The 18,948-nt window shown below is 50.2% G+C and overlaps 1 protein-coding gene across 6 annotated transcripts in view; it reads right to left on the reverse strand.

Moving 5' to 3' along the window:
- Positions 1-18,948, reverse strand: part of LOC140411058 (sodium/calcium exchanger 1-like) — a 430,006-nt gene that overhangs the window by 305,464 nt on the left and 105,594 nt on the right. Inside the window, exon 2 of one of the 6 annotated variants that reach the window (XM_072500057.1) lies at positions 1,988-2,039. The exons of the other annotated variants lie outside the window; for them this stretch is intronic. The gene's annotated coding sequence lies outside the window, so the exon portion shown is untranslated. The remainder of the gene's footprint in view (positions 1-1,987; positions 2,040-18,948) is intronic. 6 annotated transcript variants of the gene reach the window in all.

Below are 18,948 nucleotides of genomic sequence, written 5' to 3' on the forward strand. Positions count from 1 at the left end.
ACGTAAGGGTCCAGAGGGGCGATTTTTTCACACAGAGGGTGTGAGTGTCTTGAACGAGCTGCCAGAGGCAGGTACAATTTTGTCTTTTAAAATACATTTAAACAGTTATACGGGAAAGATGGGTATCATGGACAAGTTGGGGTAAAGCGCATCTTTTCATGCTGTAAACCCCAATTAATCTTTGCCACTTGCCAAATCAGTCACAGGAAATAGATTTTGGCTGGAATTCTCTGGCCGTTAGGATTCTCTGTTGCCGCTGGTAGCACATCCCCGCCCGCGGGTTTCCTGGCAGTGTAAGGTAGGTTCAACGGGAAATGCCATTGCTATGCAGTAGAACAGAGAATTCCTCAGCCAGCAAACGGTGTGACGTCGAGAAACACCTGGCTGGGGAAGCGGAGAATCCAGCCCTTGTTTATTTACCTCATGAAAACAAATTTCTAAAGTAGTCAAAAAGTTGGGCTGGGGGGGAAAAGGCAGGTAAAATAACTGCAGAAAATATATTGAACAGTCAATTTCTTCTCCTTCAGTTTTCTTTCATTGCTAGATTCTTCTGAATGGTAGTACAATGTTGTTGTTTTCGAGCCAATTTTTGATTTCTACATTCCTCAATTTTGATTTTCTGCTGTCTTACTTTGAAGTCTTACAACATCAGGGGCGAGATTCTCCGACCCCCCGCCGGGTCGGAGGATCGCCGGGGGCTGGCGTGAATCCCGCCCCCGCCGGTTGCCGAATTCTCCGGCACCGGATATTCGGCGGGGGCGGGAATCGCGCCGGTTTCCCCCCCCCCCCCCCCCCCCGCGATTCTCTGGCCCGGATGGGCCGAAGTCCCGCCGCTAAAATGCCTGTCCTGCCGGCGTAGATTAAGCCACCTACCTTACCGGCGGGACAAGGCGGCGCGGGCGGGCTCCGGGGGGGCACAGGGCGATCTGGCCCCGGGGGGGTGCCCCAACGGTGGCCTGGCCCGCGATCGGGGCCCACCGATCCGCGGGCGGGCCTGTGCCGTGGGGGCACTCTTTCCCTTCCGCCTTCGCCACGGTCTCCACCATGGCGGAGGCGGAAGAGCCTCCCTCCACTGCGCATGCGCGGGAATGCCATCAGTGGCCGCTAACGTTCCCACGCATGCGCCGCCCGGAGATGTCATTTCCGTGCCAGCTGGCGGGGCACCAAAGGCCTTTTCCGCCAGCTGGCGGGGCGGAAATTCGTCCGGCGCCGGCCTAGCCCCTTAAGGTTGGGGTTCGGCCCTCCAAGATGCGGAGCATTCCGCACCTTTGGGGCGGCGCGATGCCCGACTGATTTGCGCCGTTTTGGGCGCCAGTCGGCGGATATTGCGCCGATACCGGAGAATTTCGCCCCAGGTGAAGGAGCTGCGCTCCGAAAGCTAGTGATTCCGAATAAACCTGTTGACTTTAACCTGGTGTTGTAAGACTTCTTACTGTGCCCACCCCAGTCCAACGCCGGCATCTCCACATTATGGTTACTTTGAGTCAAGTAACAATGTTTGGTGAATTTGACATTCTGAAGGTTGATGACTGAAGCATGGCGTATAGGAAGTGTATGCTGCCAATGTTTAGCTAGAACGATAAGCTGGAAGGTCTTGCATTGCACTGTTCACTGAATCCGAAATTTGTGTCAGAGATTATGCTATTTTGAAGGAGAAACGACTGGGATGAATACATAATTTGCACAGCTGTATAAACAAACCTTTGTGGAAACATTGATTCTATTTGAATTCTCAATATAAACAAACATACAGATAGATATTACTATCACCCCACTGCCTATAAAGTAAAAATAATTTGAAAATTTTGTTCTGAGACATGACCTAAAAAATATTGTAAATTAGTTCTTTAGCCTATTTTCAAATTGTGAAATATTAAGTGTGCAACCACATCCTCAGCAAAGACATACTTTGACTTTTCCAAAATAAACATTCTACCGTTCTGAATTTTTAACGCTAACAAAAGAGAGCAAAAGTTCTCTAACAAACCTCTTTAGCACTATCTGACACTCTCTTGCTTTCTCTCGGTTGACCTTTCTCTCTGAAATGGGAAAAAATACAATGGGTCAGAGATTACTGTAACACTCAATGTTATTTATAGAGTTATAGGGTGGAAATTAGAGGGGCAGTTCGTCGCAGATGCAAATCACATTATGGCTGCTAAATCTCATGAGGGAACCATAACGGGATTTTCACTGACGAGGTCTCAGTTTGAAACCTCCATCGGTGGCATGAACATGATTTCCTGAATTTTAATAAGTTTACATTTTCTTCAACGGCTTCATGCCATAATATCCGCCAACGCTGGATCAACCCCCCAGCATCACGTCGGCGCGAATCACTACTGGATTTCAAAAACGAGAACCAATCGTGATTACCGGTGTCATAATATACACATCAGTATATGATGGTGCAGAGACACACACTGACTGACACACTGAAAGACCAATCAACACACAACACAGCAGCCAATCACCAGTTAGGGCACGGTCACTATAAAGACAGAGGGCACTAGTTTTCCCGCTCATTCGGGATGCAGCCTCTGAGACAGACAGAGCCCGCAGTCAGTAGCACAAACATCCACCATGTGCTAGCAGTATAGGCTGGTCAGGTTAGGCATAGGTCTTCAGTCAATCTGACATAGTGTTGACCCACAGTGCAAGTATGTTTAACAGCTCTTAGTTAAATAAAATAGAGTTGTACTGTTACAAGTGTTGGTAGCCTGTCTATGTTACTGCTAAGGTAAACGCAGTCTCCACAGATCCAGAGTACCCAACACATAAACCGGGACAGGGGCGCAGAGCTGAGTATAGCCCCTGGGTGGTGAGAGGCATGAACTGCCCCCTGGTACTGCCAATCTTCCAGGTTGTCACTGCCAAGGGCATGACCTCTACAGAGCACCATTGGAAAGAAATTCCCCTTATGTGTGTGGGAGGGGCTGCGAGCTGATGGTTGTTGGGCAGGGTAGTGCATCCATTGGGGTGGAGTGGGCAGAGACTATAGGGGCAATTCTCCGAGCCCCATGCCGGGCTGTGCCACGACGCCCCGACGCCGGCGCGCGATTCTCCGAGGTGCGGAGAATCGGAGCTATTTGCACCGGCGCGTTTGATGCGGCGCCGGCCGCGGGATGCTGGAATCGGCGGGGGCACCGATTCTCCGGCCCGGATGCGCCGAGCGGCCGTGCAGATACGACAGAGTCCCGCCGGCACCGTTCACCACTGGTCGCTGCCGGCGAGAACTCTGCGCGAAGGGTCGGGGGGGGGGGGGGCAGCCTATGGGGCGGGGAAAAGCGATACTTCACCGGGGGTGGGCCTCCGATGGGGTCTGGCCTGTGATCGGGGCCCACCGATCGGCGGGCCGGCCTCTCTCTCTCTTCCCCCCCACCCCCCCCCCCCCCACCCCAGGCCTACTTTGTTGCGCGGACAGCCCCTGAACACCGACGCCATGTTGAGTTGGGGCCGGCGCGCTGAAGAAGTACCCCCGCGCATGCTCAGGTTGGCGCGGCGCCCATTTGGCACCGGGAAGGGAGGCTGGAGCGGCGTGAACCGCTCCAGCACCATGCTGGCCCACTGTGGGGGACAGAATCAGTCGTATCCGGGCCCGTTCACGATGGCGCGAACACTTGGTCTCCATTTTGGAGAATCACCCCCTATAGAGGAGGGTGGGGATGATAACAGTGATGGGGAAGGTGGACTCCACACAGAATAATACAGAGCAGAAGAGGCCCTTCAGCCCATTGAGTCTACATCAATGCATGTACGACACTTGACCTGCTACCTAATCCCATTTGCCAGCACTTGACCTATAGCCTTGAGTGCTATGTCCTGCCAAGTGCGCATCCAGGTATTTTTTAAAGGATGTGAGGCAACCCGACTCTACCACGCTCCCAGGCTGTGCATTCCAGACTGTCACCACCCTCTTGGTTCAAAGGTTTTTCCTCAAATGCCCCCCAAACCTCCTGCCCCTCACCTTCAACTTATGTCTCCTCATAACTGACCCTTCAACGAAGGGGAACAGCTGCTCTTTATCCATGCCCCTCATAATCTCGTACACCTCAATCAGGTCGCCCCTCAGTCCAGCGAAAATAGCCCAAGCCAACACAACCTCTCTTCAGTTTTCTATTCCTGGTGAATCGCCTCTGCACCCCCTCCAGTGCAATCACATCCTTCATAGAAGGTGGCCACCTCCAGAATTGTACACAATGCTCCAGCAATAGCCTCACCAAAGGCTCTATACAACTCCAACATGATCTCCCTGATTTTTCAATCTATGCCTCAATTGATAAAGGCAAGTGTCCCAAATGCCTGTTTCACCACCCTATTAACCTGCCCTTCATTGAGATCTACGGACAAACACACCAAGGTCCCCGTGTTCCTCGGAACTTCCCAGTGTCAGGCCATTCATTCATTGTCACATTAGTTCTTCCAAAGTGTATCGCCTCACAGTTTTCAGAGTTAAATTCCATCTGCCACTTTTCTGCCCATTTCACCCTCCCGTCTGTACCTTCCTGTATCGCAAGACGCTGAACCTCACTGTTAACCACCCGGCCAATCTTTGTGACATCCGCAAACTTACTTGTCGTTTATATAATCGACAAACAAGAGGGGACCCAGCATAGATCCCATTAGTACGCCATTGGACACTGGCCTCACGAAAGCAGCCATCTGTCATCACCCTCTGTCTTCTACAGCCAAGCCAATTCTAATCCACTTAATCAAGTTACCTTTGTCCCAACTGCATTTGCCTTCTTTATAATTCTCCCATGCGGGACTTTGTCAAAGGCTTTGCTAAAATTCATGTAAACTACATCAACTGCCCTACCCTCATCCACACACCTGGTCACATTCTCCAAAAATTCAATTAGGTCAGGTTCAGTAATCTCCTCCCTCGCCTCCCACAGCATCTTGGGACACAATCCCACCGCTGTGCTGGCCCCCTGTGGAGGACAGATACCCGGGCCCGTTCACGACGGCACGAACACTTGGTCTCCATTTTGGAGAATCGCCCCCTACAGAGGAGGGTGGGGATGATAACAGTGATGGGGAAGGTGGACTCCATACAGAATCACAGAATAATACAGAGCAGAAGAGGCCCTTCAGCCCATTGAGTCTACATCAATGCATGTACGACACCTGACCTGCTACCTAATCCCATTTGCCAGTATTTGACCTATAGCCTTGAGTGCTATGACGTGCCAAGTGCTCATCCAGGTATTTTTTAAAGGATGTGAGGCAACCCGACTCTACCACACTCCCAGGCTGTGCATTCCAGACCGTCACCACCCTCTTGGTACAAAGGTTTTTCCTCAAATGCCCCCAAAACCTCCTGCCCCTCACCTTCAACTTGTGTCTCCTCATAACTGACCCTTCAACTAAGGGGAATAGCTGCTCCTTATCCATGCCCCTCATAATTTTATACACCTCAATCAGGTCGCCCCTCAGTCCAGTGAAAACAGCCCATGCCTACCCAACCTGTCTTCATATCTTCAGTTTCCTATTCCTGGTGAATCGCCTCTGCAGCCCCTCCAGTGCAATCACATCCTTCATATAAGGTGCCAACCAGAATTGTACACAATACTCCAGCAATAGCCTCACCAAAGGCTCTATACAACTCCAACATGATCTCCCTGCTTTTTCAATCTATGCCTCAATTGATAAAGGCAAGTGTCCCAAATGCCTTTTTCACCACCCTATTAACCTGCCCTTCATTGAGATCTACGGACAAACACACCAAGGTCCCCTTGTTCCTCTGAACTTCCCAGTGTCAGGCCATTCATTCATTGTCACATTAGTTCTTCCAAAGTGTATTACCTCACAGTTTTCAGGGTTAAATTTCATCTGCCACTTTTCTGCCCATTTGACCCTCCCGTCTGTACCTTCCTGTATCGTAAGACGCTGAACCTCACTGTTAACCGCCCGGCCAATCTTTGTGACATCCGCAAACTTACTTGTCGTTTATATAATCGACAAACAAGAGGGGACCCAGCATAGATCCCATTAGTACGCCATTGGACACTGGCCTCACGAAAGCAGCCATCTGACATCACCCTCTGTCTTCTACAGCCAAGCCAATTCTTATCCACTTAATCAAGTTACCTTTGTCCCAACTGCATTTGCCTTCTTTATAATTCTCCCATGCGGGACTTTGTCAAAGGCTTTGCTAAAATTCATGTAAACTACATCAACTGCCCTACCCTCATCCACATACCTGGTCACATTCTCCAAAAATTCAATTAGGTCAGGTTCAGTAATCTCCTCCCTCGCCTCCCACAGCATCTTGGGACACAATTCATCTGGACCTGGAGATTTGTTCACTTTTAAGCCTGCCATACCTCTAATACCTTGTCACTCCCCATGACAATTTGCTCAAGAATCTCACAATCTCTCTCCCCGAGTTCCATGACCATCTGCTCATCCTCTTGCGTGAAGACAAATGTGAAGTATTCATTCAACACCCTACCAATATCCTCTGGCTCCATTCACAGATTTCCCCCACTTGGTCCCTAATGGGCCCTACTCTTTCCCTGGTTATCCTCTTTCCATTGATGTAGAATATCTTGGGATTTTCCCTGCTATTGCCAGCCAGAGCTTTCTCATATCCACTCTTTGCTCTCCTATTGCTTACCTGAGTGCATCCTGCACTTTCTGTACTCCACTAATTCCTCCATTGATTTTCTCCCCTTGGATTTGCTAAAAGCCTCTCTTTTCCTTCTCATCGTATCCTGAATGTCTCTGGTCATCCATGGTCCTCTGGGTTTGTTACTCCTTCCTATTACCCTAGAGGGAACATGTTGGGTCTGTACCCTGTCCATTTCCTTTTTGAACACTCCCCCACTGCTCTTCTGTAGATTTCCCCACAAGTAACTCATTCTATTCTACCATGGCCAAATCCTGCCTTACTTTATGAAAAGTCACTCTCCCCCAATCCAAAACCTTTTCTTGCAACTTGTCTATTTCTTTGCCTATAAGAAACTTAAATTGTACCATGTTGTGGTCGCTATGACCAAAATGATTCTTAACCAACACATTAACCATCTGTCCAGCTTCACTCTGCAGAATTAGGTTCGGCACTGCACCGACCCTTGTTGGGCCCTTTACAAATTGAGCTAAAATGTTCTCCTGCATACATTTTAAGAACTCCACTCCATCTTAGCCCTTGATACAATGACTATCCCAATTAATGTTGGAGAAGTTGAAATCTTAATTACCCTACTATTATTTTTACACACCTCTGCAAATTGCACACATACTTGTTTCTCAATTTCCCGCTGACTACCTGGGGATCTATAATAAGCACCTAGCAATGTGGCTGTCCGTTTTTTATTCCTAAACTCTGCCTACAAAATTTCATTTGATACCCGCCAAGATATCGGGCTGGTTCTCCGATCCTGGGGTTATGTCACCAGGCCGGTGAGTACACCGCTTTGGAGAGTGCGGAACATCGCGAAAACGGCGCCGCCCCCGATTTGGTCAGGAACTCTGATTCTCCAGCCGATCGCCGAAAGCGATTTCGGCATCGCCGACCAGGGAATCCAGCCCATCATCTCTCTTTACTGCAGTAACTCACTCCTTAACTAATAATGCACTGTATCTTTTACCCCCTCCTCTGTTTCGCCTGAAGATTCTATATCCCAGGGTGTTGAACCATCAATACTGCCCCTCCCTCAACCATGTCACCGTGATGGCTACTATATTACAATTCCATGTGTTAATCCTCACCCATAATTCATTAGTATTACCTGTAATACTCTGGGCCATCCTGCCTTGTCTTACTCCCTTGAAACTCACTACCGTTGTATTCATAGAATCATAGAATTTACAGTGCAGAAGAATTTACAGTGCACCGGCGCTTACAAAGAGCAAAGAGGCAGTTCCCTTTGACTTGATTGCTTTTCTGTGTTATGCAGTGTCCCTATTTTGCTTACAGTCTGCATCCCCTCTGCCTGCCGAATTAGTTTAAACTCCTCCCAACAGCACTAATAATCAGCAAGGATATTAGTCCTGCTGGGAAAGGGAGACAGTGCCAGTGATGTCAGTCATGGGGGTCCTGATCTCTGTGTGGAGGGTAGGAGGGGTCCCTGATTACTGCGTTTGGGGGAGGAGGGGGGGTTGTTATTGTAACTTTGAGGTTGGGGGCACCCTTTAAAATGGTGACCCGATCTCAGAACCATGGCTTTGATGGCATGTTTAAGCCTCACCCCACCCCCAACTAGCTGTGTGATCTTTGCCAGAACCTGCAAAGTGCTGTTAAATCAAATGAGTAAAGACACCTGTGAAGCCAATATGTTTCACACAGCTTTTCTCGCCTGATCCAGCACTCTGCAATTTTGGAAAAACCTTTTCCATTGAGTTTTACAGCACAAAGAGAGGCCGTTTGGTAATTTAAATTGCAATTTCAAACGACTATAGACATGCAGTTCAAGTGATAACATGGAAGTTGCTGCCGGAGATACATCGCCCCTCCATATGCGGCATTTCAGTGACTGATTTCCCATTCAAGTGTATTGAAAAGTGTCAAGTTCCTGTACTTGCACTGTAGTCCAGACTAAACTCACCACAAAAAGTTCGGCAGGCCGGCCTCTCGGGCTGGGGGCCTCATTTGTTCTGCGCCGGCCCCACGCCATGTTGCGTCGGGGCCGACGGGGAGAAGGGAGCCACCACGCATGCATGCAATCGCGCCAGTCCCACTGCGCAACGGCACCGGTCCCACTGCGCATGCGCAGACCTGCGGCGCCCATCTGACGCCGGGATCGGCAGCTGGAGCGGCGTGGGTCACTCCTGTGCCGTGCTGGCCCCCTGCAGGGGTCAGAATCGCTGCTCCTGAGGGCATGCTGATGCCGTCGAGAAACGCAACGACGTTTACGATGGCGTCAACACTTAGCCTCAGGATCAGAGAATCCTGCCCTTTTATTTAAAATGCCCCTAAGATTTGCAACCATGGCTAGGATTTTCGTGAGGGCTCAAAAGGACCCAAACTCTGCACTTTTGCACCTTCTGGAATGCACACAGGATCCATGGGTGACTTTGCCTGGGATTTTGTCTTTGCACAAAGGGATCAGGTTTGAAGGACATGTTGTAAACTGTGGTGGTGTTTATGAGGAACGTCGAAGTGGAAGCGGATCATTTAGAAAGCCCGCCTCTGCTCTCCAAACCAGCAGCTCAGTTTCCAACATTATTTCAAGGCCCCTTAACCCTTGTCCCACCACACCCACACCCCATGTCATGCCATGTCCCCACACCCACCTTCTCCCATGTTTCCTTGGATCCCCTTGCCCCCTCAGATCCTTCACGCAACTTTTATGCCCACTCAGATCCCCCAGGCAACCTTCATGCCCTCCCCCCCATGTAATCTTCGTAGCCATTCTCCCAATAGCCACTACGTACATTCCTCTACTTTGCTTTGCAGGAACCATGAACTAGCAATAGGAATTAGTTTAAGATTGCTGGAGGAAAAAAAATAATCGAATAAAACACAGAATTCAAACACATAAACATTGATGCTGGGAAAGAAAACTACTCCAACATTTTTTAAAAATCCTTTAATTGTCTATTTGACTCGTAAATAAACAGTAAACCACATCAATGGCATATTCCATGATTGCTGCCTCTTCAAAACTGTCAATCATTCCTGGTTCAATAAACCATCGGCTGAGCTGATGCCATTATTAGGCTCTGAAATACAGGCAAGCATTCATAATGGCCACATCTGTCACACAAAGAAATTCTAGCTACATTGCCTGAAACTGATGGAGCAGATAGTGTTCCATTTCCATTTCAAAGCAGAGTGCATGTCAATCAATGGAGGGAAATGCAGGTGCTAATTTTATTTAGCTTTGAGAAGCAGCATTTTATTTTAAATAGCCAGTGCTATCAGTCAATTTAAAACATAGTTCAAAACATGATATCAAAGGCTGACATTATGATTCTTTTCACATTTTTTACATTTACGTCTTCTGGTCATGCCAAAGTAAATGGAATTTCAAAGTGAATTGACTTTTCAATGGATCGCCGCATCCACCCTGGCTCAAAAGGCCACGCCAGGTCAGAAAATCCCAGCAAGTGGCTTGTTCTTCCTACAGTGAATGCCCAGGACTCTGATCAATTTGGCAACTTATATCCAATGTGTGAGGGCCTAGCTGGTCCATGTTTTATGCTGGTGTTCACCCGCACTGGTCCCTCACGTTCTGTTCTCAGTGTCATTGAAGAACATTCAATAGTTTTTTCATCATTGTGGTTGGTCAGCAAGCATTTTCTTTGTCAAACAGTGTTCGGATTCAAATTCCAGAGTAGGTGTCTACTGTTTCAAGCTCAACTGGGAGTGATGTGGGAATGTGCACAGTCATACAGAATCATACAGTCATACAGCACAGAAAAGGCCCTTCGGTTGATTTAGTCTTTGCCGGTCAAAAACAACCACCTAACTATTCTAATCCCATTTACCAGCGCTTGGCCCATAGCCTGTATGCCTTGGGATCGCAAGTGTACATCTAAATACTTCTTCAATGTTAGTGTCTCTTATTCTGGCAGAAAAAATGTGATTAATCTGGCAGATAGAGCAAGAGCATAACTTTGTGTGCATATGCATTTATTGACGGTTACTGTTGTTGCAAAAACTTCACAGCTGAAACTAGCACCAAACACTCTATTGAGAGAGAGAAGGTGGAGTGGAGGGACATGTAATCTAACAGACACAGCATAACACTGGATGATCAGAAAACTTCTTAAATTAAGTAGTGAAAAGACAAAAACCATTGTTTTCAGTCCCTATTCAAAACTCAGTTCCCTACTGTCCAACTCCATCCCTCTCCCTGGCAACATCTGAGAACAAGCGAATCTGTTCACAGCCTTGATTTTATTGCCGCACATTCATGACATGACTAAGGCTGCCTGTTTCCATGTCTGTAACATCGCCTCTAGCTCAGCTCAGCGACTAAACAAGCCTTCATCCATGCTGCTGTTACCTAGACTTGACTATTCCAATTGGTGGCCATGCCATCAGTTGCCAAAGCCTCAAGTGCTAGAATTCCCTTCCTTTCAAATATCCACCTCGTTACCTCGCTTTCCTCTAAGAAGCTCTTAAAAACCTCTCTTTGACCAAGCTTTTGGTCATTTGATCTATTGTATTGCATGGCTCAGTGTCATACTGTGTTTTATATGCTGTTGTGAAGTAACTCAAGACACCTGATCATGTGCTGTATAAATATACGGGGCAGGATTCTCTAATCCCACGGCAGAGTGTCCACGGCATCGTAACCGCCGTCGTAATGGGCCGCCGCCAGGACTAATTCTGGCCCATACAGTGGGCCAGCATGGCGCTGGAGCAGTTTGCGCCACTCCAGCTGCCGATCCCGGTGCGAACTGGGCGCTGCGGGATCCGCGCATGCGCAGTGGCTTCCTTCAACTCGCCGGCCCCGATGCAACATGGCGCAGGGCTACAGGGGCCGGCGGGTGGGAAAGGAGGCCCCCAGCCAGAGAGAATTGGTGGGCCCCGATCGCAGGCCAGGCCACATCGGAGGCCCCCGGGGTCGGACCCCCCGCCCCCGCCCCACGGGACGCCACCCGACCCTTCAATGGCGAGGTCCCGCTGGCTCAGAGCAGGTTAGAACGGCGCTGGCAGAACTCGTTTTGTTTTTTTTACGGCCGGAGAATTGCGGGGTGGGGGGGGGGGTAGATTCTCCGTCCGGCCCAGGGCTGGGAGAATCCCACCCAAGGTACTGCTGTTGTATAATAACTGCTGTTTGTTTTCAGTATTCCTCGCACTTAATGACATTAAATTCTACCTGCCATTTCTTCGACTATTCCTCTATTTAATCTATATTACTTTGCAGTTTTCTTTGATCATCTACATTGACTATACGTCATCTTTTAGTATCATCTGAAAAGTTCAATACCATTCCTCCTAGATTTATATTCAAATATATACAGTGAACTGACATGACTCCAGAACTGAACTCTGAGCAATATCGTTAGCCACCTCCAAAATGTTTAAATACTGTCACTAACCCCATCTCTCTGTATTCTCCATTCTAAGTAAATTTCTATCGAGCATATAAACAAGAACATTTCTATTATACTGATACCACTAGAGGCATGCTGGGATATTGTGAACATGGTATATGCAAAAACTGTTGCATCCTGGATATTACAAACACTTCTGTCAGCTAACAGAGTGGCTTCATACTATTAACACTGTAAATGTCATGTCATTTACACTGCAAATTGAAAAACCATTTGTAAGGTTTTAATTAATGCAGATATTCCAGTTATATAGCTATGTAGATGAAATGGGAAACATCTTCATCTATCTTCAGACTTTATTTTAACTCCGCTTGTCCTACTGTTACTGGGAAGAACATTTTATTTCCAAATACGTTCACTGAAGAAATGCGCTCCTCTACTACATCCACAGCTAGCACCCTCTGCCACTGTATCCTCTAACTCTGACCAGTTCTCCAGGATATCCGTTAAAAACGGTACACTGGCTTGGATTTTCACTCCTGAGGGGGGTGCAAAGAGCCAGTAAAATTTCCACCAGACACAGCTTGGGAAAATATCTGGCCCAAATGGTAGGATCTTTGTTCCAAGGGTAGGTACAGGGTGATATCATGCCAACCGGCCTCGGACACCAATTTCAGTAGCCACAGGGGTTGCTAAGTGCCAAGGTGGGGTGTTTAAACAGCCAACCTCAGTTTTCTGGGACTTCATCGCCCAGGGTCGGAGAATGGCCGTTTGCCGCCGTGAATCCCGCCCCCGCCCCCGCCGAAGTCTCCGGTACCGGAGATTGGGCGGGGGGCGGGAATCGGGCCGCGCCGGTTGGCGGGACCCCCCGCTCAATTCTCCGGCCCGGATGGGCCGAAGTCCCGCCCAGAAATTGCCTGTCCCGCCGGCGTAAATCAAACCTGGTATTCACCGGCGGGACCAGGTGGCGTGGGCGGGCTCCGGGGTCCGGGGGGGGGCGCGGGGCGATCTGACCCCGGGGGGTGCCCCCACGGTGGCCTGGCCCACGATCGGGGCCCACCGATCTGCGGGCGGGCCTGTGCCGTGGGGGCACTCTTTCCCTTCCGCCTCCGCCACGGCCTCCACCATGGCGGAGGCGGAAGAGACTCTCCCCACTGCGCATGCGCGGGAAACTTTCAGCGGCCGCTGACGCTCCCGCACATGCGCCGCATTTCCGCGCCAGCTGGCGGGGCAACAAACGCCATTTCCGCCAGCTGGCGGGGCGGAAATCCCTCCGGCGTCGGCCTAGCCCCTCAATGTTGGGGCTCGGCCGCCAAAGATGCGGAGCATTCCGCACCTTTGGGCCGGCGCGATGCCCGTCTGATTGGCGCCGTTTTTGGCGCCAGTCGGCGGACATCGCGCCGTTGGGGGAGAATTTCGCCCCTTAACCTCAAAAACAAAAAGCTTATGTTTTAATAACCTCTTGGAACTGTCAATTAAAGTGTGAAATTACTGCCCCATTGTGATAATCTAAGTTGTGGAAAGCAGTGAAGCATTAAAGGTGCTATAATGATAGCACTGAGTTTTGTGTCAACAAATAGCTATTGAAACTGCCTGAACAGGCTTTGTTTCAATTCACTTACAGGACGGCAGCTTTTTCCAGTTTTAAGAAAGGTAGAGGATTTAAATAACTTGACAGCTTGACAGTTCGACACACCTTGCAAGCTCTCCAAGAGTATTTCTATTGACTCAAAAACCTGTAAATTACACATTGCGGCAAAAGGCCCTTGCTCCAGAACAAAATAGGAACTGTTTGAACTCGGCAATGAATTTAGCCAAGATCTGGTTTCCCACATGTTTGAGTCATGTTACCCTCTTGCCTGCTCAATCCTCCGGTGAAAATGGTTTCTGCCAAAAATTGGAGAAGGGTCTCCGGATACAGGGACTCTACACCATTTTGGATACACCGTAGAATCTCCACGGCTTTGTGAAAAACCAGGCCTGTGTGTCACATTATTTTTGTCAAAGTTCAGTATCAGACATGCTCCATCTATTACTCAAATTTCACATTCTGAAAAAGTAGTCCATTCACTCCCATGTCCTTTTGTAAATTGTGCCCTTTTGCAAGTTTTCTCATGGTAATAATAATAATCTTTATTATTGTCACAAGTAGGCTTACATTAACATTGCAATGAAGTTACTGTGAAAATTTCCTTTAATTCAGTTCTTGTGCATAAAGGATTGAAAAATAGCTGTACTCAAGGATTCATGCCCCAGTCTAACTGCAAACAATGTTGTGGAAACATGTCAGTTATTGCTGAGCAGATGGTGCGCTAAAAAATGATCCTCAGTGTGCCACTGCGCAGGAAATGGTAGAACCAGCTGGAGGCGCCGCACACCCCACCAGAAACATTTGGCTTAATTGATGCTACTGGTCCAAATTTCATCCAAGCATTGTTTAAGGGAAAGCCAGGCGACTCTATTCCATTCAAGAAGACCTGTCTTCTCAACCTTGCCTCTCGCCTGAGATGTGGTGATCCTCAGATTAAATCAGCACCAGTCAGCTCTCCCCCTCAAATGGGAAAGCAGCCTATGACCGACTGGGACCAAGGCGACTTTATTCAATTTCAAGTTTATAGGGTCATTGATTCAAAAGTGACAGAGATATTTTGACTATGTCCGATTCTTTCTAGTTTTGTGATCTTCAGGGATAAATGAATAATCATAACTAGGATTCTAGCAAGAAAAACCTGCTAAAAACTTCTTCCAACCGACTTTTCCTCCAACAATGGACTTGAACAAAATTTTCAGACGATAACTCGAATCATTAAGGAATTGCTCACCTGGAATAAGCAAAGATGAGGAATTCAGCAGGGTAAAAGTAATAATAAAAATAATACATAAGACATTGGAATAAAATATAGGAAAATCAGGCATATTGCTTTACAGCCTTGCAAAACCTGGGGCGAAATTCTCCCCCAACGGCGCGATGTCCGCCGACTGGCGCCAAAGACGGCGCCAATCAGACGGGCATCGCGCCGGCCCAAAGGTGCGGAATGCTCCGCATCTTTGGCGGCCTAGCCCCAACATTGAGGGACTAGGCCGGGGCCGGAGGGATTTCCGCCCCGCCAGCTGGCGGAAATGGCGTTTATTGCCCCGCCAGCTGGCGCAGAAATGCGGCGCATGCGCGGGAGCGTCAGCGGCCGCTGACAGTTTCCCGGCGCATGCGCGGGAGCGTCAGCGGCCGCTGACAGTTTCCCGGCGCATGCGCGGGAGCGTCAGCGGCCGCTGAAAGTTTCCCGCGCATGCGCAGTGGGGAGGGTCTCTTCCACCTCCGCCATGGTGGTGGCCGTAGCGGAGGCGGAAGGGAAAGAGTGCCCCCACGGCACAGGCCCGCCCGCGGATCGGTGGGCCCCGATCGCGGGCCAGGCCACCGTGGGGGCACCCCCCGGGGTCAGGTCGCCCCGCACCCCCCCCCAGGACCCCGGAGCCCGCCCACGCCGCCTGGTCCCGCCGGTAAATACCAGCTTTGATTTACGCCGGCGGGACGAACGGTTGCCACTTCCGGGTGAACCCTAACAGTGACCCTCTCAAGGCAAACTTTATTTTCTCCAAACAGAGAAAGCTAGCCATGTCCGATAGTCAGGTCTCCGACTCCGGGGGCTTTGAGTCCCTCCATGCTAATAGTATCTGTCTCCGGGCTACCAATGAAATGAAAAAATGAAAATCGCTTATTGTCACATGTAGGCTTCAATGAAGTTACTGTGAAAAGCCCCTAGTCGCCACATTCCGGCACCTGTTCGGGGAGGCTGGTACGGGAGCTGCTGGCCTGCTTGGTCTGCTTTAAAAGCCAGCGATTTAGCCCAGTGTGCTAAACCAGCCCCAAGTGTGCTAAACCAGGGAAGCAAAGGCCAGAACGTCTGCCTCTTTCTCCTCCTGGATTCCTGGGTCTTTTGACACCCCGTAACTCGCCACCTCTGGACTCAGCGCCACCCTTGTTTTTAACACATGACGTCCGCAAACCCCTGCCAAAATCCCCGAAGTTTTGGACATGTCCAAAACATGTGGACATGGTTCGCCGGTCCTCCCGCACATTTTGTGCACTTGTCCTCCACCCCAAAGAATCTGCTCATCCGGACACTGTGATGTGAGCCCGGTGAACAACCTGAAATTGTATCAGGCTGAGCCTGGTACACGTTGCGGACGTGTTGACTCTACTCAACGCGTCTGCCCATAGGCCATCCTCTATCTCACCTCCCAGCTCCTCCTCCCACTTGCGCTTCAGCTCCTCGGTCTGCATTACCTCCGACCCCAGAAGCTCCTTATAAATGTCCGAGACACTCCCTTCTCCTACCCACCCTCTGGAAACTACCCTGTCCTGAATCCCCCTTAGCGGTAGGAGCGGGAAGGTTGACACCTGTTTACGAAGGAAGTCCCGCGCTTGCAGATACATGAATTTATTTCCCCTCGCCAAACCAAACTTTTCCTCCAACACCCTCATACTCGGAAAGCTCCCCTCTGTGAACAAATCCCCCATCCTCTCAATCCCCGCTCTCTGCCATAACTGGAACCCCTCGTCCATACTCCCAGGGGAAACCGGTGATTATCACAGGTTGGGGCCCAGACTGATGCTCCCACTGCTCACACATGCCACCTCCACTGGCCCCAAACTCTCATGGCCGCCACCACCACTGGACTGGTGGAATACCGTGCCGGCAGGGACGGCAGAGGCGCAGTTACCAACGCCCCCAAACTGGTGCCTTTACATGAAGCCGCCTCCATACGCACTCATGCCAACCCCACTCCCACCACCCACTTCCTGATCATGGCTATATTAGCCGCCGAGTAATAGTTGCTAAAATTTGGCAGCGCCAGCCCGTCCTCTCCACGACTCCGCTCAAGCATTACCTTCCTTACTCGCGGGGTCTTGCCCGTCCAGACGAAGCCCGTGATCACTCTGTTGACCCGCTTAAAAAAGGACCGCGGAATAAAGATGGAGAGACACTGAAATACAAATAGGAATCTCGGGAGGACCGTCATCTTCACCGTTTGCACCCTCCCAGCCAGAGTCAACGGAAGCGTGTCCCATCTCCGAAAATCGTCCTTCATTTGGTCTACCAGCCGGGCCAGATTCAATTTATGCAGCCGGTCCCATTCCCGCGCCACGTGGATGCCGATGTACCTAAAGGTTCCCTTTATTAACCTAAACAGCAGCTCTCCCAGTCGCTTCTCCTGTCCCCTCACCTGGACCACAAACATCTCACTCTTTCCCATATTAAGCTCATACCCCGAAAACCGGCCAAATTCCCCTCGAGTCCACATGAATTCTTCCATCCCCTCTATTGGGTCCGAAACATACAGAAGCAGGTCATCCGCATAGAGCAAAACCCTGTGCTCCACCCCCCCCCCCCCCCCCACACACGGACCAGTCCTCTCCAGCCCCTCGAGGCCCTCAGAGCAAATGCCAACTGTTCTATTGCCAGCGTAAACAACAGTGGGAAGAGGGGGCATCCCTGTCTCGTCCCCCAGTGCAGTCTAAAATAGTCCGATGTTGTCCTATTCGTCCGTACACTTGCCATAGGAGCCTGAGCCTGACCCAGTCAATAAAGCCCCGAACGAAACCGAACCGTCCCAGTATTTTCCGCAGATAGTCCCATTCTACCCGATCAAAAGCCTTTTCTGCATCCATTGCGATCACTATCCCCACCTCCCTACCTTCCAGGGGCATCATGATCACATTTAACAGCCTTCTTACATTGGCCACCAACTGCCTGCCCTTAACAGATTCCGTCTGGTCCTCCCCAATAACGTCCGGAACACAATCCTCGATCCTGGAGGACAAGATTTTGGCCAGCAACTTGGCATCCACATTTAACAGGGATATCGGCCTGTAGGACCCACGGGTTCTTGTCCCGCTTAAGAATCAGCGAAATCGTTGCCTGTGACATCGTCGGGTACAACACCCCTCTTTCCCTTGCCTCATTAAACATCCTCAACAACACCGGCCCCAATATCCCCGAGAAGGTTTTATAAAACTCCACTGGGTACCCGTCCGGACCGGGGACTTACCCGCCTGCATGGCCTTCAAGCCCTCCACTATCTCTTCCAGCCCGATTGGGGCCCCAGCCTTTCTACCCGTTCCCCGTCCACCTTTGGGAAATTCAGCCCCTCCAAGAAGTGCCTCATCCCCTCCGGCCCCGTAGGGGGTTCTGATCTGGACAGCATACTATAGAAGTCCCTAAACGCCTTATTCACCCCTACTGATTCACCAACCAGGTTCCCGTCTCCGTCCTTTACTGTCCCCATCTCCCTAGCTGCCGCCCTCTTCCTAAGCTGCTGTGCAAGCATTCTGCTGGCCTGCTCTCCATGTTCATAGATTGCCCCCCTCGCCTTTCTCAGCTGCTCCACCGCCCTCCCTGTGGTCAGCAAGCTAAACTCCACCTGTAACCTCCGCCGTTCCTTAAAAGCCCTGCCTCTGGGGTCTCCGCATACCTCCTATCAATCTGTAGTATCTGCTTTACCGGTCGGTCTGTCTTTGTCCTGTCCACCTTCTCCCTATGGGACCGGATCGAGATCAGCTCCCTCCTGACCACCGCCTTCAGTGCTTCCCACACCACCGCTGCTGCAATTTCCCCCGTGTCATTGACCTGCAGGTAGCTCTGAATACATTTCCTCAGCCGCTCGCCCACCCCTTCATCCGCCAAAAGTCCCACATCCAACCACCAGTGCTGGCGCTGGTTACTGTCTTTATTAACCTGCAGATCAACCCAGTGCAGAGCATGGTCTGAGATTGTAATCGTCGAGTACCCCGCGTCCACCACCCCAGCCAGCAAGGGCCTGCTCAAAATAAAGAAATCAATCCGGGAATACATTTTATGCACATGTGAGTAGAAGGAGAACTCCTTCACCCTCTACTGCCCAAATCTCCATGGATCCAACCCCCCTCTCTCTCCCCCCCCCCCACCGCCCCCCCCCCACTTCTCCATCAGAACCCTCTTAGTTCCTTTGCCATTG

This window comes from Scyliorhinus torazame, chromosome 4, assembly GCF_047496885.1.
Source record: "Scyliorhinus torazame isolate Kashiwa2021f chromosome 4, sScyTor2.1, whole genome shotgun sequence".
Classification (NCBI taxonomy): domain Eukaryota; kingdom Metazoa; phylum Chordata; class Chondrichthyes; order Carcharhiniformes; family Scyliorhinidae; genus Scyliorhinus; species Scyliorhinus torazame.